Source organism: Castor canadensis, chromosome 4 (genome assembly GCF_047511655.1).
Source record: "Castor canadensis chromosome 4, mCasCan1.hap1v2, whole genome shotgun sequence".
NCBI classification, from domain to species: Eukaryota; Metazoa; Chordata; class Mammalia; order Rodentia; family Castoridae; genus Castor; species Castor canadensis.
This window is the reverse complement of record NC_133389.1, coordinates 131,595,374-131,621,702: the sequence shown is the minus strand read 5'-3', so window position 1 is coordinate 131,621,702 and position 26,329 is coordinate 131,595,374. Positions and strand designations below refer to the sequence as shown.

General features: G+C 39.4%; 1 protein-coding gene across 1 annotated transcript in view; it reads left to right on the top strand.

Moving 5' to 3' along the window:
* Nucleotides 1-5,958: 5,958 nt before the first annotated feature.
* Sestd1 (SEC14 and spectrin domain containing 1) overlaps nt 5,959-26,329 on the top strand; it is a 99,148-nt gene continuing 78,777 nt past the window's right edge. Inside the window, exon 1 of the mRNA XM_074071195.1 lies at nt 5,959-6,026. The gene's annotated coding sequence lies outside the window, so the exon portion shown is untranslated. The remainder of the gene's footprint in view (nt 6,027-26,329) is intronic.

Genomic DNA, 26,329 nt, shown 5'->3' with positions numbered 1-26,329 from the left:
TATATTAATTAAGAGTTAACAGTGATCATTAAAATTAGGAACTCTTCCCTATTTGGACTCTTGATGCTGAGAACATATACTTGCATTATGTCTATGTTATACCATATCTATTTACACACATACAGATGATACCACAAATATCTGAACACTCCCCCTTCACATCAACTAGCAGTCAGGAGGCCTGGGTTCTAATCTTTGATGTTTTGTTGTCTAACTCTAAAGTTAGATGTTACTTAACTTCTCTGGATCTCAGGAGAAAGAAGACATTGGGATAGATGATTTATCTTCCAGTTTATAATCTCATGACTTCACCACTAGAAAAAAGAAGCCAATTTTGTAAGCAAAAGGCTTTACTGGTTTTATACACACGCACACACATACACACACACACACACACACACACACACATATTCACAAGCACATACATACACAAACATTGAGTTTTACTCTTTCCTTGGCCTGTTTACCAAAAACATTTTTTGTGAATGTGATTAGGGAAAATCAAACCACCTGATAAAAGTTCATGAGAACTATGTTGGCCATGAAAAATGTTGTGTTGTCTAAGGAACTCCAAAATCATTGACCTTGACGAAGAACTAATAGGAAGCCAAGACACAAAAATAAGAAACTCCCTAAGCTTCAAAATGTCATTTATATAATCTCAAAAATCGTGAAAGAATATTTAACAGGAAGATCAGATCTTTGTATTGGTATTAGTCAAAGAGAGAAGTTGTGAGCTGGAAAATAAAATGTTAAATATAAAAATGGATAAATTGAGTACTCAGTAATTTTTCTATAATTTGTGTGGGGTGGGGGGATGGCGTTTGAACTCAGGGCCTGGCATTTGCTAGGCAGGTACTCTACCTCTTGAACAACAGACCCAGCCCCACCCCTTCTTTTCTGTTGGAGTGGGGCTTGAACTCAGGGTGTCTTGCAAAGCAGTATTCTACTGCTTGAGTCATGCCTCTACCCTCAATTTTTCTCTACAATTTTAAAATATTTTCTTCAAATACATTCAATAATGTATTAAATGTGCAGAATTAAAATTAATGCTACATACATTATTTTTTTGGTGAGACTGGGGTTTGAACTCAAAGCTTCATGCTTGTAAAGTAAGGGCTCTACCACTTGAGCCACACCTCAAGTTCATTTTCCTGTGATTATTTTAGAGATGAGGACTTGCAAACTATTTGCCTGGGTTGGCCTCAAACCTCAGTCCTCTCAATCTCAGCCTCCCAAGTAGCTAGGATTCCAGGCTTGAGCCACAAGTGCCTGGCAACATATTTTGACAATTTTCTTTTCTTTCTTGCAGTGGTAAGGATTGAATCCAGGGTCTTGTGCATGCTAGGCAAGTGCTCTGCCACTGAGCACTTTTTGAAAATTTTCAAAAATTTATTTTAAAATGTTAAAAAAAATTATCCCCAAATTTCCATTTCGGTTTTGCCCCTTAAGGAAGAGTTATAGGAGGAAGAGCACAAGCCCAGTGCTGCAGCTTTGACACCACCATCTCATAGACTGGTGATCTTGACACCAAGGTCAAGGGTTTGGTTGCAAGTGGCAGAAACTCAACCATGGAACCTCAGGGAACAGGGTGTCTCAGGTTGGTTTTAGTTTGTTTGGTTTGTAGAGAATATTTACAGAAATTAGAAAAAACTGAAATTATGTTTCTCAGGATTAACAGAAAAGTTGAACCAGCAGGGTTCTTGGGAGGGAGGCAATGAGAAGTTTGAGCATTTGAGGGGGAGTCACTTCTTGATGAACTATCAATTATCTGAGAAGTGTTTTAAAAACACAGATTTCAAGGTCTTAACTGAAAAGATTCTTATCTAGCATATCTGAGGACAGGCCTGGTTCCCTGTGTTTTAAAAAGGTTTCCCACTAGCTTTTGAAGGCCCTGCTCTGTATTTCCTGACTTTGCAGTTTGCTTGGTGCTGCTTCATGATTACTTCAATACTATTTGGTTCCCTGGGCTTCTACTCTTTCTGTCTTTCTTTACTCCAGGCTGTGTTGCACTTCTCCAAGCCTGCCCTCAGATGTCACCTTCTCAGTGAAGCCTTCCCTGTCCTTGCAATTGCACCCTACCCCCACACTTCCTAGTCCCTTTCCTCACCACCCTGTAATATACTATATTTTCTTTTCTATCCTGCTTATTGCTTATCCCCTCCCCCAGAATTCAAGATCCAAGAGTCAGAATTTTCGTGTATTTTGTCAGGGCTACAATCCCAGCACCTGTAAACAAAGTATTTAATAAACACTTGTTGAATGAAGGAGTAAATAAATGTGTGAATGGATGCTTTCTGTTTAGTCATTGTTTGGCTGACCTTAACTTCTGCTCACTGGTGATCTCCCTGGGCCCTTCCTGACCCTGGCTACCCTCTATGGGTCCTTTTGGAATCAGCTTCCCCAGTTTGCCTGATTTGACCAGTTTTTATAGGGAACATTTTTTCCCACATCATTTTTTACATGGGTATAACTTTCCTACTTAGAGGTCAGCACCCACCCAGCAGCAACCAAGGGTGATTCAGTGAATACCACACACACACACACACACACACACACACACACTCACACACCCCACAAAAGAATACTGCTTGGGGCCACCCCTTTAGCAAGGGCTTTGGGGACTGTAATTTTTCCAAGAAGCCAGAATTTGGTGCTGAGGGGATGTTCAGCAAATTGCCTAACCTGCTATTCTTCGGTAAAGGAGCATTGACAATACCTGTCTAGCTTACCTTGGTGAATTCCTTGGCGACTCAATTGCATGATGCATGGAACATACACATAAAAAATGTTTTCAGTATTAATTTATAATAAAACTAAAACAAGATGAGTATGAGGAGTAATATAATTTTAAATGCCATCTAAGCGTGGCTTTAAAAAAATCCTAAGGGAAATTGTAGCAGAGAAATTAGGAATTTAGAAACTTATTGTTTAAAGTGCTTTTTTGCATTCTTTTTCCCCTAACTTTGAATACTTTTAAATGTTATTCTCATTTCATATTGATTTCTAGTTGGCAGGGACTTTGTACATAATTTCTAAAGTGATATTTAAGAGGTCTATGTGTAAAGGTACTCTATTTCCAAAAACAAATTGTAAAATGCAGGTTTGGAGATGTGTTTTTATAGCTTTATATGTGATCAGGGCTTAAGACAGACTTGAGGATATCTTTGTTCATTTTTAGTTGGTGATACCTTGATATTTATGAATAGTATGGGGAGGTAGAAAAGAATTAATTTGATAGACAAATTTTGAAATATCACCATTAGGCAGCAGAAGATTATACATCTCTATTCCTTTTCAAAGCCGGAATATGTGATTCAGTGGCTGATGGAGGAGATGAACCAGGCAGAAATAAAGGCCAGATGTAAGATGGAATATACTGTGATTGCCGACTTCAAAGGTCTACAAGGTTACTGCATATAGAAGGGGAACCTGGCTGTTCCATACTCGACAAATTTTAGTACTACAATCAGATCCTCTGGGCACTTTAGTACACATTGTTTCATGTTTATAGTAATGATTTAAGATATATTTATTATTGGTTTTCCCTTTTAGACTTGAGTATACTCATACTTCGAGCTAGGTTTTGTGCTTGTCCAAGGTTACACAGCTAGGAAGTTATAAAACTAGGATTTTACCTCATTGCTTTGAAGTCTATGTCTAGTGATGTCTCTACCAACACCATAGTTACCCTGCAAATTTATAGAAAGACACATTTCGTTTCAACATAGGGGCCTAGTAGGATTATTCAAAGATGAATACCATTGTGATGTAGTGAGCGGCTCACTGTCACCTGGCATTCAAGCTAATAATGCTGGAGATCTGTTTTGCAAGGATGTTTTAGTCTTATCATGCACCCCTTACTAACAAAATATTACAAACATGTTAATCACAGAGCCAAAAGAACCCCTGAAATGAGGCCTAGTGAATTTAGGTAATGGAGCTGAGTTCATTTCAGTACTCCTTGGAAGATACAGCACTTGAACCTCATTCTCTGAATTTCTAGTCTAATTTTTCTTGTTGTCGTTAGTCTCATTTAATGATTTGGGTAAATACAATGAGGAACCAGAAGGTATATAGAAAGAGGAAGGGCAAGGATGTTTTGTGAGTTGTTATAATGGATTGTTTGGCATGTCCTTACTTTATTTGGATAAGCAAAAAATGTGAGTGGTAGTGAAGGGAGTTTAAAATGATAAGCAGAGAATGCCACATAGTAAAAACAGAACATAGCACTGTGGAAGGTTAAGGAAGATAAATGTTGTTGAGTAGATGCTCAATATCTTTCTGTTGGAATGGATAATGACTGCAATACTTAAACAATTAAAGAGAATATACTTCGTGCTGAGCTCTGTGCTGTGTTTTGGGAGTCAAAAATTAGCTGGACAAAAATCCCTATTCTTTTAGCAAACACAAAATCTAGGGAAAAAAAAAGACTACCAAAGAAGGAAATGGGAGAAAAGAAAGTGCTGAGGATTACTAAAGAATAAGGGGCTGTATGAAAATAGAGAAGAAAAAAAAGTCTAATTCAGTGTAGGCCTATGGGGTGAGGATACAGGCATGGTATAAAGATGTCAGGGAAGATTCCAAAGAGGAAGCAATGCATTGTTTTCATTATCTTTAAACATGTTAGGAATTCACCTGGTTAAATGAGGGATGTATTTCAGATGAAACTACAAAGACACAGATTCAGCCTGTTGAATCTGTGTGTGATATGTGGGAAGGGCAGGAGTTGGGGCTTGAGCTGAAGAGGATGAGGATTTAGATTCTAAATGGCCTTGTCTATCATGATAATGACCTTGAACCTGACCCAACTTCAGAGGTGGAGAGTTTCTGAGGGTTTAAGAGAAGTGTCATACTCTGGCAGTTACATGGAACCCAAGCAGAAGTGAAATTAGAAAGACTCGGCATGAACACTGGCAGAGGTTAAAGTAGTGGAGATGGAATGTTAGTCCCAGAGTTAACAGGAAAATTCATCTATAGTATCTTAAACCAGAAAATTTTAGTAGAGAGAAGTTTTGGTGCCTCATCGTTAGAATGGCAAGCTTTTGTCAATGGAACTAGGTGATGATTAGTGCAGTGAGTGGCAGAGTACTATGGAAGGGTTGGGATTGGACCACGTGGCCACTGTGGTTTTGTGTGGATTAGTTGATGACTCTTTTGAACTGAATTCAGGAAATGACATAAAATGACTTGTGCAATAAAATGAAAAGAAAGAGGACTCCAAAGTCATAACATTTGGAGAGAAATAACTAGGGTTGATAAGACACGGAAGTAGTCATCATCGGAGCGCCCCATTTGTGGATTAATTTTGGATTTCCCAATGGAAAGAGCTTCAAAACAAAAGTCTTGCATCCAGCGGTTCCTTACCGCAACCCTTTCCCCTCTAGCCTTCATCCTTCACCCACACCACAGACCCCTTTCCTGGTTTCTGCTGGAGGGGGTGCATGGGGGCAAAAAAATCCCAAGACACTGAGGATGGAGGATGAGCATGTTAGAATTTGGAAGATCTTGGAGACTGTACCCTGGAATGTGCACACTTCAGAAAGGGGTCACAGGAAACACGACAAGGTGTCCGGCAGCGGTCCTTCCTTACGCCCACCCTTCCTGCCCCGGGGTCCGGGCTCCGAGCTCAGCGAGAGGCGGAGACTGCGGGGGTCGTCAGACACCCGGGTCGCCCAGCCCCCAGCCCCGGTGGGATTGCGGCCCCGCCCCGCCGCCACCGCCACTGCCACCGCCACCCGGGCGCACGCGAGGTCGCGCGGACGCGGGTCAGGCGGGTAGCGGGTGCCGGGAGGTGGCCGGGCCACCCGCGCCGCCGCCCCCCGCCTGACGCACGGAGGGGCCGGGCCGCGATTTGCCGCGAGTGACTGGAGCCGCCGCGCCGCGGGCCCGCTCCGCCCCCGGCCCGCCTTCCTCCCGCCCGCCCTCCGCCTCCGCCCGCGCCGCGCTAGCGTCCCGGTGTCGTCCCCAGCGCCCGGAGCCGCCGGCCGCCCGCCCGCGCCCGCGCCCGCGCCCGCGCCAGCCAGGTGAGTATGGCCCCGCGGCCCGGCCGCCGGGCGGGGGAGCGCGCAGGCCCGGGCGGACAGGCGGGAGGACAAGGAGGAGGCGGCGGCGCGGGGCCCCGCTTCCCTCACCGCGCGGGCCGCGGACCGAGGGGGTCGGAGACCGGCCGCCGCCCCGCTTCCCCCGCTCCTCCGGCCCCGCCGCGGTCTGGCCCCGCCGCCGCCGCCGCAGACAAAGCGCCCGAGGTGGAGCCCCGCGGCCGCCCTGCCGCGCGCCGCCTGCCGGGTGCGGCCCCGGCCCCGGCCCGGCTGCTTCCTCCCCCCAACGAACGAGCGCCCTTGTTCATGTCAGGGCCAAGGGGACCCGAATCGTGCAACAGGTTTGGGCGTGCATCCCGTTTTCCCGCGGGTCTCGTCCTCCTCCTGGCGTACGGGGACGAGAAGTGTCGCCGGCCCCGGGCGCAGTCCCCGTGTCCGGCGTCCGCGGCTGGCTCCTTTGTGTGACCGGTGACCGGCCCTGCCCGCCGCGCTGGGGACCGCGGACCCATCCCGCGCGTGTAGTGGGGCTTGGTGGCCCCGGGCCTGCAGGAGGTTAGCGTCCCTCCGGCCTCTGGGGTCACAAAGGGGCGAAGGGACACCGAGCAGGGTCGTGGCCGTGCGTTTGCAGGCTTTGGCAGAACAGAACAGAGAAGCCGCATCTGACCCGCGCTCCGAGGGGAACGCGCGGGTTTCCCCGGGATGCGTGGTCTGGCCTGGCCGGGCTGTGACAGCCCTGGGGCTCTCTTGGCGATCTGACATCTTTCACGAGTTGGGAGTGCTGTTGAGGGCGTAAGTAGGGAGCAGCCTTTTGACAGGTTATAGGTTTCCTCACGTTTTGTCTGTAATCAAGCGTACCCATCACGCAGCCCCAGCATAGCCTGCAAGCATGCCCTCGAATCAAAATTGCTACTCGGATTACCTCCATGCCGGCAAGTCTTAAACCATCTGGTTTTCTTTGGTTTGATGAAGCTTATTTTCTTAGTGTGAGAAATACCACCCCCCCACCCCCCCCCCCCCCCCCCGCCGAAGAGTACATAATAAAGAACAATTTACCTTTGTTTACATACCTTGGATCATGCTATACCTAGCTGGTTACATTGGTATGCTATTTTAGTCTAACAATGCTAAATAGAAGGAAAATTATCTTCCTTTGGCTTTGGGCAATAAAATACTTTCTTTGTTCTAGAACCAGGAAGCCTTTATACATAATACTTTTTTTGAGGACAGGAGTTGGTGACTGTCTTCACCCCATGACTAAATACATAAAAAATATTCCCGAAGCAGCTAGAAAACATTACACAACTCTATTGATTGTTTTTATATCCCAATTCCAGGAAATCGTTTCTCTGAATATTTATTCAGACATTCTGGGCTAAATTTAACCTTAAAATTGGGCCTACCATAGCTAGTTCCCACACATTAGGGAAGAAGTGAATTGATTATGTGTAAAGAGTTTTCCAAGTATTTTATCCCTTGTGAATAACAGTTGGAAGGAATAATTGAAGGGGATTAAGATCTAGTGATGGACCAGAAATCTGGCCACAGAATGAAAACACAGAAAATGGTACAGATTGAAAAGTTACATCTACCTGGATTTTAGTTGATTGGTGGGCCCCTACTGCTATTTTAAAAAGGTGATCTTCTAATGACATCTGAGAACTAAATATTCACTAATTAAAAAAACAAGCCTGGTGTGATGGTGCATGCCTGTGATTCCAGCACTCAGCAGACTAAGGCAGGCAGATCATGAATTTAAGCTAGCCTGGGCAGCATAGTGAGACTGTCCAAACAACAACAATCCTAAACCAGAACAATGACAATAACAACAAAATCAACTGAAGTATCACATTTGACCTTTTTTTAAAAAAAAAAAATGTATTCTGTCAGGACTCCTGGAAGCTCCTTCTACCCAGTACTAGTAAGGGCATTTGCTTTTTAAGAAATGAAGTTATACCAAGTTGATCAGATTTGTAGAAAGTTTCTTTGGCATAATACTTTCACTTTAGTATAAATACTGTTCATTTGTGTAACATCCAGCTTCAAAGAACTTTTATAGCTCTTGCAAGAAATAGGAGAAACCTTGAAAACAGCAAGATACTTACTAATAAAAAGTAGCAGAAACCTAGATTTCTATAATAGCTTTTTTGAGATTTATTTCATATAATATTCACTATTATAAAGTGTGCAGTTCAATTTTCGTATATTCACAAGATTGTGCAAGCATCATTAATTCAAGAACACTTTGAACATGCCGGAAAGACCCCCACCAACCCTGTACCCTAACCGTTTTCCCCCTGTCCTGCACATGGCAACCACTAATTTACTTCTCTCTGTGGATTTACTTATTCTGGACATGTCATATAAATGAAGTCATGCAATATGTGGCCCCTTGTGTCTTTCACTTAGTATAATGCTTGTTCTGGTGTATGTGAGTACTTGATTCATTTTTATGGGAGAATAATATTCCATGGTATGCATATTCTTTCTGTCCATTCTTTAGTAGATGGGCATTAGGGTTGTTTCCACTTTGGCTGTTATGAATTATGTTGCTGGGAATACTAATTTGCACTAGTTTTTGTGGGGATGTGTGCTTTCATTTCTTTCTTTGGGGTGTGTGTGCATCACTGTGGAATTGTTGTGTCATATGGTGACTGTCAACTTTTTGACGGACTGCTAAACTATTTTCCATAGCTTCTGTACCACTTGACATTCCCACTAGCAATGTGTGAGAGTTCCATTTTCTCTGCATCCTTGTCGACACTTGTTAATGTTTTGTCTTTTTGATGACTACTCTCCTAGTAGCTGTCAAGAGATGTTTGATTGTGGTTTTCATTTGCATTTCATTTTTTCATATTTTTATTGGCTATTTGTATGTCTTTGGAGAAATGTTTATTATAGTTTCTAAATTTGTGTTTTTCATATCTATTTTTCATTCTTTTAAAATCATATAAAAGTTAGTTTCTGTGTATTTTACTGGTAGGAAGCTAAGGTACACAAGAGATACAGTAATTTGCTTGCTTTTTAACCTTATAGTTAGGATTAGCTCTTCTGTTTCTGCTTCCTGCATTCTTTCCACTCAATGAGGCATACAGAAGTTACAGTGTTCATGAATTTGTTTGGCTAATCAGTTACAAAGTTGGAGAAAAATAATCCAAAAATCAAACCAAACAAAAAGAAGCAGGTGTGGCCACACCTGTCTTATACTCATCAGATTTTATTATGCTTTTTCAAATAAATTCTTTGCTTTCTCCTATTTTAACAAAAGGTAGGTATGATTTGTATATTTCAAGTGGGGAAACAGAGTCCCAGTGATTAAGCCCAGGAGCAGCTTTCTCCTGGTCTATCTTGTCCTCAAACTGATCTCTGCTCTCTCACATTCCGTGCACTTTCTGTTCTGCAACTTTCATGGCCTCTGTTTTCCCACGAGTTTATTCTCTCTCAGGATAAAATAATTGTGGTAAAATAATTGAACTCTTTCACATTTTACATAAACATTAAGATTTTTCTGGATTAAATTTAAATTAACTTGTTTTTGGAAGAGGCTACTGTGGCAGTTTCACTTTGAATACAGAGTTACTTAAGGGACTTAGCTTTTATGTGCTGTTTTGTATCACACATAGGGAAGTATGCAAAATTCTAACCTCTTAGAAGCTAGGTAGGAACTGCACGTTATTTATTTATCATGGCAAATCCATTGTCCAGTATAGTGCCTGACACATAGCAGGGACTCTTAACTTTGTTGAATGGATGAATACAAATGCATTTTTCTAATTATTAAAAAAAGAAAAAGAAAAATTACCTAGTACTCTGAAATATAAATTCCCGAAAATCTAGAACTGATAAAAATTGGAATTTGACTTAAAATTCAACATCGTCTCTTGTAGCAGGAAGTAAATGTTGTAATAAGTTCTGTGTACCTGGTGCTGGCATTTGTTTGTTTTCTAAGTACTTAGCCTGGCGTCGCCTCCTGAGGTTGTACCCTGAGTGTTCTTTCTTTCTTTCAATGAATGAATGAGCAGTGAGTTCCTAAAATAATTAGTTTTTGCTCTAACAAGTAGAGGAGATACTGGAAAAGAATATTTAGGCCTGCCTTTAACTTACTTTAATTGTCAAATATGATGCATGTTAATTGTAACAAATCAAAGAACGGGTGGGTATATAGAGTACAGGCTGAAAATCTCCACTTCTTGTCTCCCTTTCTTTAACCCAAGACCACTCCAGTCTCAAATAACAATCATTAACATTTTGCATCTTCTGTTTCAGAACCTTTATCCTGGCATTTATGTGTGTGTGTATATACATATGTCATTTCACATAGTCCACCATACGTACATAGATGTATATTCACAGTGACTTTTTTTTTTGTAAATGGGGTCATACTACAGATATTCTTTTGTTTTTCACTTAAATATTTTAAGATCTTAACATCTTTTTTTTTTTTTCTTTTTTGGCAGTAGTGGGGGTTGAAGTCAGCCTCTGTCTTGGTAGGCAGTTAGGTGCTCTATCACTTGGGCCACTGCACCAGTCCTCAGATTTTATCGTCTGTATTCATGGAGGATAGGAATAAAATTTATGCTTTCTTTTTAGTTTGTGGCCTTGCCTGGTTTTAGTGTCAAGATTAGGCCAGCCTCCTAGGATGAATGGGAGACTTTCCCTTTTTTCTGTGCTCTGAAAGTTTCAGATTTCCAGCCTAACAATCTTTATTAGGTATCATCTGACAACTGCTGGGAAGGAAGAGAGCTGAGATCACCTTTCTAATTTTTCCTGTTTGTATGCTCTCAAGGTTCAGCACTTGTTTTCTATTACATTTTATGAAGATAAATGATTAAATGAATCGGTGTATGCAAGAGGGTATGAGCTTTTCTTAGACCAGGGTAAAGTCCTAGATATCTCTTTACTAGTTGTATAATTGCAGGCAAGTTACTTACCCTCTTCAAAGTTTGGGCTTCTCACCTGTACAAAGATAATAAGTTTTACTCACAGGAATCTTGAAAGTATTAAATGAGATATGAGATAATGTATAAAAAGACTCAAGAGTTACATCTAATAAAAATGAAAAATTCTAATAAGTTGTGCTACTCAAATGTAAATTTGTTGCTGTAATTATAATTATGTTTTAGCATAGTTAAGAACACTTAAGGGAATAGAATGATGGAGGAAGGGCTAGTTTCCTCTGAATAATTGGAAGGATCTATAAAAATTCCCAGACTGTTTACAATTTAATTTTAGTAGACCTTGATTTCTAAATACTTGCACACTTTTGAGGCAGGATAGATAACAGGGGAAAGTAGTGGAGTAAACAGACCTGGATTAATCTTACGATTTTATAGGGGAGCTAATAATCTAATAGATGTTCAGATAGTCATTTTTTTTTTTATTTTTGAGTGCCAACAGTGCAAACATGGATTTTTGTATCCTGCCATTTTAAGACTGTTGTAGTAGAAAAAAACGTTAGGCCATAAGTCTCTAGGGTACTTACTAGCCATTGACTTTGGACGAGTCATGTAACTGCTCAGATTCTTCATTTTCCTTACCTGTCACCAAAGAGCAAGAAATTACCATGCCCCCGTCCTGGCCCAGCTCTTTCCTGCATGGATGAAGAGCATGGATGGAAGAGCATGCCCCCGAGGGCAGGGAATGGTAGTGTGGAGCATACTGTAAACTGAAATATTAAGTGTCTAAAAAGCCAAACCAGCATAGGATGAGACTACCTACTTATTAATGATTTCCATGAGTAAAATGTAAATAGAGGATTGTTAATGTGTCCTGATGCCTGTGCTTAGGAGTAATAATTTAAGTTTTTTACTACTTTGTATTGCTCATGATCATTTTACTTGAATAATTTATTACTTAGTCCTCATTGCGTTTCATTTGACCAGGTAAAGAAGAGGGGGAGATAGTGGTCTTTTAGGGAAACATAAGCTTATTTGATGGGCGTGTGTGTGTGTGTGTGTGTTAAGAGCCAGGAAGTATAGTTCTTTGGCAGTTTGGTATTTGCAAAAACTGCATGCAGATTTCTTGAAAAGAAGTAGATGAAAATCTATATTATAATTCATTGTCTCGTGAATTTGCAGTGTCATTTAGAAAATGAACCTGCCTTTGTCAGCCGGTTTGTAAAGAGCTATTGATTATTTTCTTGAAAGATAGCAATATTGTCTTTGTTTTAACAGGGGCTGCCAAGTTTTTGCTTATTAGTTTCATTTTATTAGATCAGATTCAGTAATACTGATTTGGTATTTTCGCAAGCTTTGTGTTAGGGATATGCAAAACAAAAATGCTATTGGGACATCACAAATTAAATTGTGATTCAGTCATCTTGTGGAAGGATTAGGAATCTATCAATTGAGGTTTCATTTAGCATATTTATTTAGTTGGAGTAGGAATTGCTATGTATAGGATAGAAAATTTTTATTAGAGTAAGCTGGAAATACAGTATGTAAATTCTCACTGAGAGTGCTGCTGCTTTGTAAAATGTAAAACACCTTGGAGCTGTATGTAAGAATTAGAAGAGGTTGTTCATGTTTTCAAGAAGAGTTTATAATTTAATCAGAGAGGCAATGAAGGAGGAAACCAAGTAAAAGGACTGCGGGCTGTTAAAACTGGTGCCTGCTCTTTGTAAAATCAGTTTTGTTGAATTGGGCGTTGGTAGAGTGCCAAAGATCTTTCATGAGGGACACTACATGGTTGTGTGTTTTGTATATGTTGGTTTTCTTTGCTTTATAAAAATTACTGTTTGGTCCAAGTACCAAGAATAATTTTCCTTCTGAGTACTTTGCTGTGTATCTCCTAGCTGTGGGTTTGGTTTTCCTTACTGCAATGTCTTCTAGAAAGCAACAGCTGGATTTGTTGCCCACCCCAGAGGGCATGTTTCATGCTGTGCAATTTTTAGCCTTTTTCTTAGCAACAGTTTTTGTTCTTTACCTTATTATTTGCTTTTAATTTATTTATTCTTTATAGTTCAGGTATTCCTGTGTTTTTAGTCCTTTTCAGAACAGAATGGAGCATATATAAAGAAACATTCATGAAGTCCATGGAGGAACATATCAGTGCAAACAGATTAGTGTAATAGGGACCAGATATGGCAAATAGGTTTTATTTTATGGGTCAGCTTTGATTGATAATGGTGACTGCCTGGCACAGTGCACTGAGGAGTTGTGATAACATGAGTGCTTGCATTTGCTGTCTCTTTTGTAGATAAAATGTACAGGATGCTAAAAGCACAGTAGGTGGGTGGATTTTAAATTTAGCGTTAGATTTTGCATGGAGAGATGCAGATTTGAGGAAATAGCTGGTGATTTGTTGGGATTGGCAATCCAGTAGGTCAGCTAGAATAGAACGTCAGTAGAGCATGTAAGGAGAAATGAAGCTGGTGGGAAAAGTGATGAAGAGGATGTGGAAAGCCTTAATGGATAGATGGGGAGATTAGTTCTTTTTTAGTCTTCATTTTTTTTCTAATTAATTCCCTATATTGTTTCCACTGTCTTTGTCTTAGTTCAGTTCCTTTTTATCCTTTTCATTTTAACTGTTTTTTTAGAATAGGTAATACATTTATATGTGTCAGAATTTAAAAGGTGCAAGAAGGCACATGTAGAGCTTTCTTTTATTCCTGTCCCTTAACTACTCTTCTCAGCAAAGTTGACCATATCATTAAGGTCATACATAGCACATATCTTATTGCATCCATGTGTGCTTTCTCATCCTTACACAAGTGACTCTTCAGTGTGTGAGCATCTACTGCTTCTTCCATACTATATATAGTATTCTGCACCATGACTTTTTTTAGTTCTCAGAACTTTTCTCATAAAATACTTGGATAACTCTTCTTGTTAATTTATTTATTTAGTGGTGGGTCTTGCTTTGACTTCTAGGCTCAACTGATCTTCCTACCAAGTATCTGGGAATACAGGTGCACACCATTGTATCCGGCTTTTTTTTTTTAATTTAAATTTAAATGGATTTGTTTGTTTTTTGGTTCTGGGAACTGAACCCAGGACCTTGTGTAAGACAAGTATTGTCTTGTGCCTCATCCTTGCAAGTGCTCTACCACTGAGCTACATAGATATATATAGCTAGATATATTTGCAAAAATAGTACAGAGTATCCCTGCTACACCTCACCCACTTTCAGTTTCCTCTATCATCTTCCTGTGGTACATTTGTTAAAACTAGGAAGTCAACATTAGTATGTTATTGGTAACTGAACTTTAGACTTTATTTGGGTGTCACCAAGTTTTCCATTAATGTCCTTTTTCTATTCCAGGAGTCTATCTAGAACATTAGATTGCCTTTACTTGTCATGTCTTGTCTTGTTTTCTCTGGTCTCAGGCAGTTCGTTAGTCTTGGCTTTTTTTTTTTTTTAAATGACCTTAACAATTTTGAGTACATGTCAAATATCTTATAAGTCTCAATTTGGGTTTGTCTGATGTTTTTCTCATTATTATGATGGGACAATGGATATTTCCTTAAAAATTCCTTTATAGAGATGTATCATTTATTTTATGTAACCATTCCTCTGTTGATACATATTTAGGTGATTTACTAAATGGTAATGGTTATGAGAACAGGCTTTGGAGCATGACTACCTGGATTCAAATCCTAGCTTCACATTAGCAACATAATCTTGGCTTACTTTTACTTGGACATTTTTTTCTCCATCTCTAGAGTGGGGGCGGGGATTAATAGCATCTACCTCATAGGATCGGTGGGAGGATTACATGAGAAAATGTATGAGGTGCTTAAGAAAGCATCTAGCACTGTACTTGTGTAGATAAATGTTTGCTATTTTTAAATTTCTATTCAATTTTTGGTTTTAATACTGTGATCAGTAACTTTGCTTATGTTATCTCACACACAGTGGAGAGGACAGGTGTATTTAAAGTAATTCCTAGAAATGGAATTTTGGATCAAAGGTACTTGCATATATAATTTTGCTAGATATTGCCACGTTTCCTTCCCGAGAGGTACTGTATGGCACATCCATCGGGAATATGTGAGAAAGCTGGTGCGTCACCAAATGATTTGCCCTTTGCCATCTGTTGGTGCACTGCTTTTGTTACACATGAACATCTTTTCATTGAGCCGGTGAAAGTTTGGATTTTGATGATGCCTGTTCTGAATCTGTTTGTGCTTCATCAGCTGGGAACTGATAAAAAACGTTTTGAAGTACAGAATACTTTGGGCCTGGAAAAGACTAGAAATACCATAGGTGCAGGATGTACAATCTGAGCATTGGGATAGCAGATTGCTGACCTCTCTTCTAGTGTGATAGGATGATGTCTTAGAAATGTTTTTAAGTTTTAAGAGCAGTCACTGCTGTACTTGCAGTGGGCAATGAATGAAGGTATAGGAGTGGGGACTGGAAGTAAAGCTTTGGTCGAAACAATATGACATCTTTTATGATACGCATGTTTATCATTTTGAATAATAGCTAGGCATGAAGTAAACGCTGTTTGCATGCATAATTGCAATTAATGTTGATATCCAATTTTAGAAGTTTCTCTTTCCTATTGTGTTCTCCAGTATGCCTGATCATTGCTAGTCAGTGGTTTTTCTCTGATATCAAATACTGTTCAGAGGTTGTTATCGTTGTAGTTCAGGTTTATGGGTCAGAAGCTTGATCCCCAGCTTGGTGCTGTTGGGAGGTTCTGGAAACCTTAAGAGTTGGGGTCTAGTGGTGGGTCTTTGGGTCATTGGAGATAGGCCCTTTAAGGGGATTCTGGGACTCAGGTTCCTTCCTTTTTCTCTCTTTTGCTCCCTGGTGATGAAATGGGCAGCTTTGTTTTCCTATGCATTTCTGTCATAATATGCTGCCTAGCCACAACCTTGAAAGTGTCAGGGGCAGCCAGTGATGGATTGGAGCCTCTAAAACTGTGGGCCAAAATAAACCTTTTCTCTGTATAAGTTGATTACCCAAGTGTTCTTTATAGTGTAGGAAGGCAACCAACATACAAGGGTGGCAGTCTTTTTCCTTGAGTTTGAGTTCTGTATTTGAGTGTTCATGAAGTGAACCTAGCCACTGTACAGTGATTGCTCCTATTTACTCCTCACAGGGTGGAGGCTTTAAGAACTGTGGAATATGAGAACAGATTATTGGGGGTTAGGCAGGGATGGGGAGATACTGAGTGATATTATTAAACCAGGAGAAGGAAGTAAGCACTTTTTCAGTGGAATCTGGATCGTTGGAACTTGAGAATCTTGGGTTCCAAGTAATTAAGGCTGGAAGAGTCCTGTGGGCAAAGGAGAGATGAAATCATCTATTAACTTTTTGGATTGAGTTCTCCCAGAAGTACTATAAGTACTAAAGCCATTTTTCTAATGAACTTGGCGAAATGAAAAACACACAGTTAATGCCCTTACTCCCTCAGTTAAATCAAATCAAACTTCAAGGTAAAATTTTCTCTTAGAGGCCTTAATATACAAAATAAGTTTGTTAAAAATGCCATCTTGATGGGGGAATCTGGAGATGTGGAGTCCTGGGCAGGAGTCAGTAAGCATGCCCTAGAGCCTTTAGAAGACAAGAGAGGCAGCTGAGAAGACAAACATGGCTTTTCACAATTTCCACTAGTGCTTGGATTATCTTAACTCATGGACTAAGCTCTCTATCAACTATTTCCTCCCTGCAGGCTAGGCAGTGAACCAGACATGCAGCTCGAGAGTGATGGAAGCTCCTGCTACTATGTAATTTAAGATTCTTATCACACTTACTTCCAGAATACCTAAGACTTCCACGATTAGAAACTGGGCCATTGGATACCCTGGAGTATCTGAGTTAAGCAGATGACAACTCTTGAATTCTGTCCTAAATATGCAGTTCTTGTTAAAGGCCATTGCTTTTGCACCTTATGAGAATATTTAAGCCTATCAGTTACTCACACCTGAGTGAATCATTTAAGCATGTGATTATTGCTTTTCTCTTTAATACTTTGCTGAAGTCAGTATTATGCAAAAAAGAATGTTGATAGGAGAACAATTTTTATATAATTTACATCTGGTTTTGTTTCTTCAGGCTGTTATAACAGAATACCGTATGCTGGGTGGTTTATAAGCCATAAAAGTTTATTTTTCACAGTTCTGAAAGTTGGGATGTCTTAAGATTAAGGGACTGGCAAATTCAGTGTCTGGTGGGACCAGTGTCTTGGTTCATAGATAGCTGTCTTTCTGTGTCATCACATGGAGGAAGGAGTGTGCAAATCCCTTTCATGAGGCCTCTGTCCTTCTGACCTAGTTATCTTCCAAAGGCCTTTCCTTGTAATACCCTCACATTTGGGGTTAGGATTTCAAGATCTGAATTTTGAGGGGACACAGACATTGAGTTCATAGCACATCTGTGCAGATTCATGCTGGGCAGGCACTGCAGTTGTTGCTGTGGGTCACAACAACTTTTGTCACCTTTGGTGATAGAGCCAAGGACAGGTCTGATTTAACCATACAGCTCTAAGCATTCCACATATGGCAGTGAATATCTCTCCATCCATCTCTACTCGATCTTCCACTTTATCTTAGAGCACATCATTCAGTTATTAGAAAGTGCATAAAAGGTTTGTACCAAGATATAAAGTTTCTTATTGTAGTCATACTTGCTTCTTATTCACTTACTCCCTTCTAATACCTGTCAACCAGTATAGTCTGTCTCTATAATGTTGTCCTTTCAAGGGTGCCGTGTACTTGGTGTCTTATACTATGTACTCCTTTGCAGATTGGCTTTTTTCTTTGAGCATAATTCTTTTGAGATCCATACATTAAGTTACTCTGTGTTAGTAGTTCTTTTTAAATTGCAGAGTAGTAGTTCATAGTATGAATATACCATAGTTTGTTTACTTGCCTATTGAAGGATATCTAGGCTGTTTTTTTTTTTAAATAAAAAGCTTTGGCTATTATGACTAAAGCTGATACTATAAGCATTTATTTATTATTGGGGTTAGGCAGTGTGGGAGCAATACAGAAATGGTCTCCATGCCGAGAAAAGAAAAGGGATACTATTAAACTAGGGGAAGAAAGTAAGCACTTCATTTGTCTGGTTGTGTATTCTCGAGATGGCAATTGCTGGGTTGTATGGTAGTTACATGTTTAAGTTTTTAAAGAAATAGCCAAAGTGTCTTTCAGAGTAGCCGTACCATTTTGCATCCTCACTAGGAATGTATGCGTGTTATGGATGAATCATTGCCCTCCCCCCGTATTCATATGTTTAACCCCTAATGCCTCAGAATGTGACTGTGTTTGGAGATAGGGCCTTTAAAGATGTGATTTAAGTTGAAATGAGGTCTTTAGGGTTGGGCCAGATCCATCTGGCTGGTGTTCTTATAAGAAATTTGGACACACAAAGAGGCACTTGGGATTTGTGCACACAGATCATGTGAGAACACAGCATATGCAGCTGTATCAGCAAGCCAAGGAAAGAGGTCTCAGAAGAAATGAAGTGCTAACCCTCTTCCTTGGACCACCAGCTTCTAGAGTTAGAAAATATATTTAACATTTAAGCCACCCACTAGGTGGCATTTTCTTATGGTTGCCCTTAGAGACTTTATTTAATGAGTAATCCAGTATTTTGCATTCTTGGCAGCATTTGGTTTTTGACTGTTTTTAACTTTAGCAGTTCTCATTGGTATGGAGTTATTATTTCATTGTTTGAATTTGCATTTTCTTGGTCCCAAACCATGTTGCCCATCATTTCATGTGGTTGCTGTCTGCATATCCTCTGTGGTAAGCGTATGTTATTGTTGTTTGCTTATTTTCTCATTGGATTTTTTTTAACTGTTGAATTTTGAGCATTCTTTATATATTCTAGACACTAATTCTTTGTTGGATATATGATTTGTAATTACTTTCCCCCACTCCATAGCTTGTTTCTTCCTTCTTTCAATATGATCATTCACAAAAGTTTTCAATTTTGAAGTTCATTTTATCAGTTTTTCCTTTCTTGGATTATGCTTTTGCTCTCAAGTCCATCTAGCTCTAAAAGTATTTTCCTAAAGTTTTATAGTTTTCCATTTTCCATTTAAGTCCTTGATCTATTTTGAATTCATTTTTGTGTAAGGTTTGAGACTTGGTTCACGGCTCATTTTTTGCTGTTAGATGTTCAGTTGTTTTAGCACCGTGTGTTCAAAGGTAATCTTTTTCCAGTGAGTTGCTTTTCTAACTTTGTCCAAAAGCAGTTGGGCATATTTGTATGGTTCTATTTCTGGTGCTCTGATTTTCCCTTCAGAATTGCTTTTGTTGTGTTTCATAATTTTTGATTAATTGTATCTTCATTTTCATTCATCAAGTTACCTTTGGGCTTCCTATTTGGCCCATGGGATATACAAAATTTCCATATACCTGTCTTTATGTATTTGTCATTCCCAATTATTGAACTTCCTACACATCTGTGGGCAGCTTCTATCTAATAAAGCTGAGTTTTCTAGACTTCTGTAAATGTTATCAGAACTGAGACTTTTACGAGAGAAAATGGTCTTAACATAATTTATACCAAGCTGGAAGTAAATTTTTTTTTTGAAAGGGTGCTGAGGATTGAACCCAGGGCCTTGCTCATACTAATATGCACTCAACCACCGAGCTACACCCCCAGCCCCCAAATAAGTTTTAGAAATGAGCACATAATCTATCCTAGTTATAAATAATACTTAGTTAGCTAATTAAAAGAATACATGCCCAAATGGAATTTGATAATGGGAGACCAACTCTTGTTTCATGTACACCTCAAAGTTGGGTTTAGGCAGATTGCCGAGTAAATATTCCTAGTAACTTTTAGAGCAGTTTACTCTCAGTCTGGATCTTCCCATGGGTTATTTAGACATGCTTGGTTTTTAAGTGGTTGAAGATGTTCCTCCTGTCTTTCTGCTATTGATTTGTAGTTCGAGTCCCTTATGATAACAGAAGATAGTTTGCAGGATTTTGGTTATTGTAAATTTGCTGAGGTTTGCTTTAGTGCTCAGGCTTAGGTTCTATCTTGGTATGCTCTCTTTTAATATGTGTTCATGGCATTTGGAAAGATGGGTACTGTGCTACTTGGTATGGCATTATATAAATGTTGACTAGAAACTGGATCAAGAGTTGTTGAGTTCTGTGTTCTTGTTGGTTTTCTGTCTGTTGGCATTTAAATGTGTGTGTGTGTGAGAGAGAGAGAGAGGGGTGGGGAAGGCCGAAGTCTCCATCTGTAATTGTGGATCATGTTGTTTTTGGTTCAGTTTTTGCTTTATGTATTCTCCAGCCTTGTCATTTGTTGCATGTGCATTTAGAATTGTTATGTGTTCTTGATAGGCTGACCTTTATTATTATATAATTCATACATTAGAACCGTATGGCTTGACTGTCAAACATAATTTAGAAAATAGCAGGACAGCCGAGCATGGTAGGGCTTGCCTGTAATCCTAGATACTTGTGAAGCAAAGATTGGGAGGATCATGGTTTGAGGCCAGTCTGGTCAAAAAGTCAGTGAGACCCCATTTCAACCAATAAGCCAGGCATGGTGGTGCGCATCAGTAATCCAAGCTGTATGGGAGGCATAGGTAAGGAGGATCATGGTCTGAGGCTGTCCCCAGGTAAAAACTTGAGAACTTATCTGAAAAAATAACTAATGCAAAAATTTAAAAGTCCACAAAAACCAAACAAAACCCCAAAACAACACCACTATCATCACCATCAAACAGTGGAGGACGAGGAAAGGCGATTATATTGACCCATATCTTTGCTTACCATATTATTTTTCCTTAGTATTATACCTTCCCCCTTTTGTCATTTTCTATGGAGAGAACATCTTTTAGTCGTTCTTGTACAGTGTGTCTGTGGGTAACAAATTCACATGAGAATGTCTTGATTTTCTACTTTAGTCTAGAAGATGTTTTTGTTGAGTGTAGGTTTCTGGGTTGACAGCCTTTCCTTTCAACACTTAAAAATACTGTGTCACTTCCTTTTGGCCTCCATGGCTTCTGATGAGAAGCCTGCTGTCGTTTGAATTATTTTTCAAAACTTTGTGGGTAAGGTTTTGTTTTTTTTTCTGTGTAGTTTCCTTGTCCTTGGTTTTCAGAAGTTTAATTATGATGTGGCTTGGATAGACATTTAGAGCTCTGCCCTTTACAGGGTTCACATAACTTCCTGAACCTGTGGGTATGTGTCTCTTGCCAAATTGGGGAATTTTAGTCAGTGTTTCCTCAAGTTCTTTTTCATGCCCCTCCTCTCTTTCTTCTCTGCTTCTGAGACTTGGATGACACAAATGATAGATGTTTTGTTGTAGTTGCACAGGTCCCCGAGGATTCTAGTTCATGGAATTCTTTCATGTGTCCCACCCTTACACTCGAGCCCATTTTCTGAGCTTTTATACTTGGTTATTATGGTCTTCAGTTCTAACATGTTCATTCAGTGCCTTATGTTTTCTATTTCTTGCTGAAATTTTTGTGTTTCTTTGCTGAGACTTTGTTTTCTCATTGTTTCAGCATTATGATTTGTTTTCAAGCAATTATGATTGCTTGTTGAAGCATTTTTATAATGGCTGCTTTTGTTTTTGAGATGGTTGGCCCACTGCTAGTTGCCCAGGCTGGTATTGAACTCTTGGAGTCACGGATCCTCCCACCTCAGCTTTCCAAGTGCTGGGACTACAGGCTTGTAGCACCATGCCCAGCATCATGTCTGCTTTAAAGACTTAGTTGGATGGTTCATTATCAGATGAAAGTCTTGGATCTCTACATGGCCTTTTATGATACCACCTTGCAGGGAATATTAAGCAGCTTTTGTTACAGAGACTGAGATCCCTACTCCAAACTTTGCTGGCACGGGTGGGAGTGGGGCCACAATGTTTTGTGTTGTGTTTGGCTAGAGTAGCACTATTATTGTTGAACAGATTTTTGTCTTGCCAGGCTAGCTGTTCCAGATCTGTGGCTAAAGGCATTTATTGACACCCCTTCCCCGCATTTTGGTCTTCTCCTGTTGGTGTTTCCAGGTTGCTAGCTTATCACCTGTAAGTTTGAGACATGAGGCAAGTAGAAGACCCAGGGAAGTCACTACTAAGTCTTTCCTCAGGTCTGAAGTCCCTAGCCAATCTGCCTTCCTCTCTTTGCCTTTCACAGACTTCTTATGCTTGTTGTATATGTACTGGTTTGGGCTTTTAGTTGTACTTAGCAAGAGAAATAGGAAAAACTACATCTACACCACTTTCTTGGAAGTAACCACCATATTATTCCTTTCTAAAACACCTCCCATAGACTAACATCTAAGTCTGTTGTTCAGAGTCCTCCTCAGTGTATTCATAACCTTAGCTTTCCTCCTCAATTTCAGCCTGTCCTGTTTGTCTCCACCATGCCATCAAACTGAACTTTCTCGTCTGTTCTACAAGAGTCTGTAATACCACTGTCTCTAATCCATGGCCTTCATTGCCATGGATTTGGGCATTCTGCCCAAAATGCCCAGTCCTTCATCTCAGGGCTATGTCTCCTGTCACCTTTGTAATTGTGAGCTGTTAGGTGATGGATGACATCATCAACTGTTTTGGAGACTTTAAAGTTGGAATTACTATAAAATGTAGAAATAATTATGTTCTGCACTAAAGTAGTTTTGTATTCCTTCTTAAGTAAGATAATCATAAATGATTGCTAAAATATTTATATCACCAACATGTGGAAGACTTACTGTTTGTTGTATTGGGCTTAGACATGAGAATACTAGAAAATGTAAAGGTTTAGAACTAAATATAAATTTAGGCAATTTAAAATTTCCATTTAGTCTAATGATAGTTCTTTAAAAATAAAGTGCTATTTGTGCTAGAGGATACCTTGGTATTTAGTGTGTGTTAATAATTACAAAGACCTGGGCAATGATTTTGAGTTGTAGCTGCACATTGTGGCCAGCTGGGAGCTTTGGAATAAACCTGATGCCTACACACAGACCCATACATTCTAGTCCAGTGGGTTTGGAGTAGCACCTTGGCTTGGGCATTTTTGAAAGCTCATGGAACTGGATTAAAATGTAAGTGGCTTCAGTCACTTCTGAAAGTCTGTCTTGGAATACTTCCATCTGTGCAGCCTTGCACTTTGTCTTTTAATGTTTTCACCTGAGCACATTTTTGAAAGCTCCATTGTACATCCTACAAGTAATACCCATCTGATTGTAGCATAAAGCACTATATAAAACTACGATCTGTTTCTCAAAGGGAAGACACTTTGTGAAAATAATTAGACTTATTTTAGCAACTTAAAATGATAAAATTCAATATTTTAAAGATTTGTTTTAATTCTCCATTGATATTCTCTAAAAAAGTGCTTGTAGGAACAGTGCAGAGAATATAGCATCCTACATAGTCCATTTAAACTATGGAATGTTTTAGTAAATTTATAGTGAATCTGACCGAGATACTTAGATAGCAACAGTATGGGAATCTCAGCTGGTTATAAACAAGGAGTTAACAACTAGAAGAGAGTCAGACCTTCCTAGTGATTGATTATTTGCCACTCAGGAATGTATTAGGTAAAACTGGTGTAGGCCCAGGGCATCTAAGTAGCTCATGTATTTAACTTAGAGGATTGACCAGCTTTTCTCTTCTAATAGAGCAGTTTGGGCTAAGGAAAGAAGGGCAGTCAGGAAGGAAAAAGATAAAGGAGAAAAGAGGCCAGTTAATAGAGGGCATGAGAAAAAGTAGGATCAAAAATAAGAATCAGTTAACTTTAGTGACAATGATGCTTTCCTCTGAGGAAGAAGAAATCAGGTGCTCTAGTTCCCTAGTTATTTGGGAACATATATTAATTTCACTTCATTATGTATGACCTCTATAAGCAAAATAGGGAAAGGATTACACAATGATACCACCTATTTCTGTGATGAGTAGTTTATTAGTTTTCTAGTTCTTGAAGAACCAGGCATGGCTGGGGAACTGCCCCAAAGGAGCTGAAGCTTTGTATTTGGTCACTTTTTTTTTTTTTAAAGCCTGCAGCCCCCTGTTTTCCAGGTTGTCTCCTGTCCCAAATACTAACTGAACCAAACCCTACTTAGCTTCTGAGGTCAGATGAGATCAGGCACATTTAGGGTAGTATGGATGTGGACTGAATTGGTTACTTATTAAGGAATGATGGCGAGAAAGTTACTGGATTACTGTCAGACTACTTGTCAGATTTCTCTTCTAAACATAGTACATGCAGTAGGTGTAATGTTTTACTTGATGTATATTTTTATGGAATCTTCGAATTTTGAAGGAGTTTAATCGTAATAGTGTATCTGAGGGAAGATCATGAGAAGGCATCAATTTTTTTTATTATGCAAACAGTTTTCTGTGGGTTCGTTAGTGTAATTTTACTTAGTACTTACAATATTTCAAAATTTGTGTGCCATGGTTGGGTCTCTATCTTTGTGGCAGGACATAAGGATACCAACATCCATGGACTCTTGTCTCTGGTGAATGGAGGCAGGGAGTCTCTGTACACTGAAGGGAGATTCTGAAATTACCCTTTGTGTCACTGAAAGTAGGCCTATTGCTATACTTGGCATACATATCCAGTTACCAATGCTTATTTTGGAAAATAAACACTTTCCAAATTCCTAAAGAAAATAAACAAAAACCTTCTGAAAATGAGCCCTTAAAAAATCTTCATATTATCTCGGCCATTTGTCTCATATTTGTCAAGTTTCTTCTGTGTTCTAGACATTTGGGACTTGTAAGGGAAGGAGTAGACATAATGATAAGTAAAATTGACTTAATCCCTGACCTCCTAGAGCAAAGATTTTTAATAGGTGCTAAAGTTTATGCTTGAAAACATGGGCTATGATAGGAACACACAGCAGGGTCAAGTAAGCAAGGATCAAATCATGCCAAGTCCCCAAAGACAAAGTGATCATGAGAAAGCCATCAGAAAAGCCAGGTTGATAAGGTGTCAGAGACATCCACAACAGGGATGAATTCTACAGCTATGATTGTGCATATTTGTGTGCTATAGGATTTTATTCAGAGAAACTTTCTCATGGATTAATACATCATTAACAATTTAAGGATGTCTGTTTTAGGATTGAAACTAATTTCATTTCCCCCTATATTGTGTACATTAGAAAGAAGGGCAACTGTAACATTTATAATGTTTTTCTTTAAACTTCTTCTACGTTGAAGATGATATATAATCAGCTTAGTTTTAGACCAAGAAAGATTAAGCACTGATTAGATTTTAAATAGAATGCATTTAAATCAGGAGTTGCTGCTGTTTTAGCACTTTGACCAAAAAAAGGTGATTATTTTACTTAATTGTAAAGTAAAACCATATTTGGCTTTGTATTATTTTGCTCTCAAAATTTATTTTGCTCTCAATTCTTGATTTAAAAGCTTGCGAACAACAGTGTGTTTATCATAAACTAAGTAAAATAAAATAAAATGAAAATTTAGAAATGGTATTACATTGTTTTCCAAAGGCCAAAAAATTTTAAGTCTAGGACTTGTTCTAACTTATACTAAATAACAAGCAAAAGCATGCGTCATCTCCCTTGTGAAAATGTATGTTAAATAGGCATGTAGTTTTTCTTTTCATTTTCTTGGCTTTTAATTTTTAACAGGTTGAGGCTTTCTTAAGGTTCTGCCTTTACTGTATGTTCATATAGTTTGTATGTATACGTATAATTATTCATATTAATAAATACTATTTGAGGACCTATTGTATCCTAAATAATTCAACAACTGAATATGACATGATCTCTCCGTCAGTGAGTTCACATTAAAAGGTGAGATAGATGGGCTGCCCATCCTCATCCTGTCAGGGAAGGTCACACGGACAAAGTATGCTAAGATAGGGCTTAAAGCACACGTAGAAACTTTTCAGACTGAGAGTTGTAGATGTAAGGATTTCAGCAGAGGTGACAGCATAGTCCAGGGCTCACAGTGAAGCTATAAATTCAGGGAGCTGTGTTTGGTTTCTTGCTGATGAGAAGCACAGGCGGAGAATAGGGCCTTGATTTGAACTAGACTGACTTAAAGGGATGGCCATGGAGATTTTTTAAGCATGGTAGTGAGATAGTTTGCAAGTATGTGACTATGTGAAGGGTGAATTGACAGGGGAGAGTCTATGTAGCGAGGAAATCTGTCACAGGTTGGTCAGTTTTGAGGCAGTAGTGCGATTGAGAAAAGGAGGGTAGACTTAGTGGGTGACGTGGCCATTTTTATGTACAGGTTGTGGGAAAAGAATAGCCTCAAAGTTTCTCTTAGGTTTTTATAATGTATGTGCATGTGTGTTGGGGAAATAATATGGAGAAACTTATCAAAATACTACTGTAGTTTTGCTTAAATTAGCTCTATCTTGAAATAATTTCAGATTTACAGAAAAGTCACAGAAG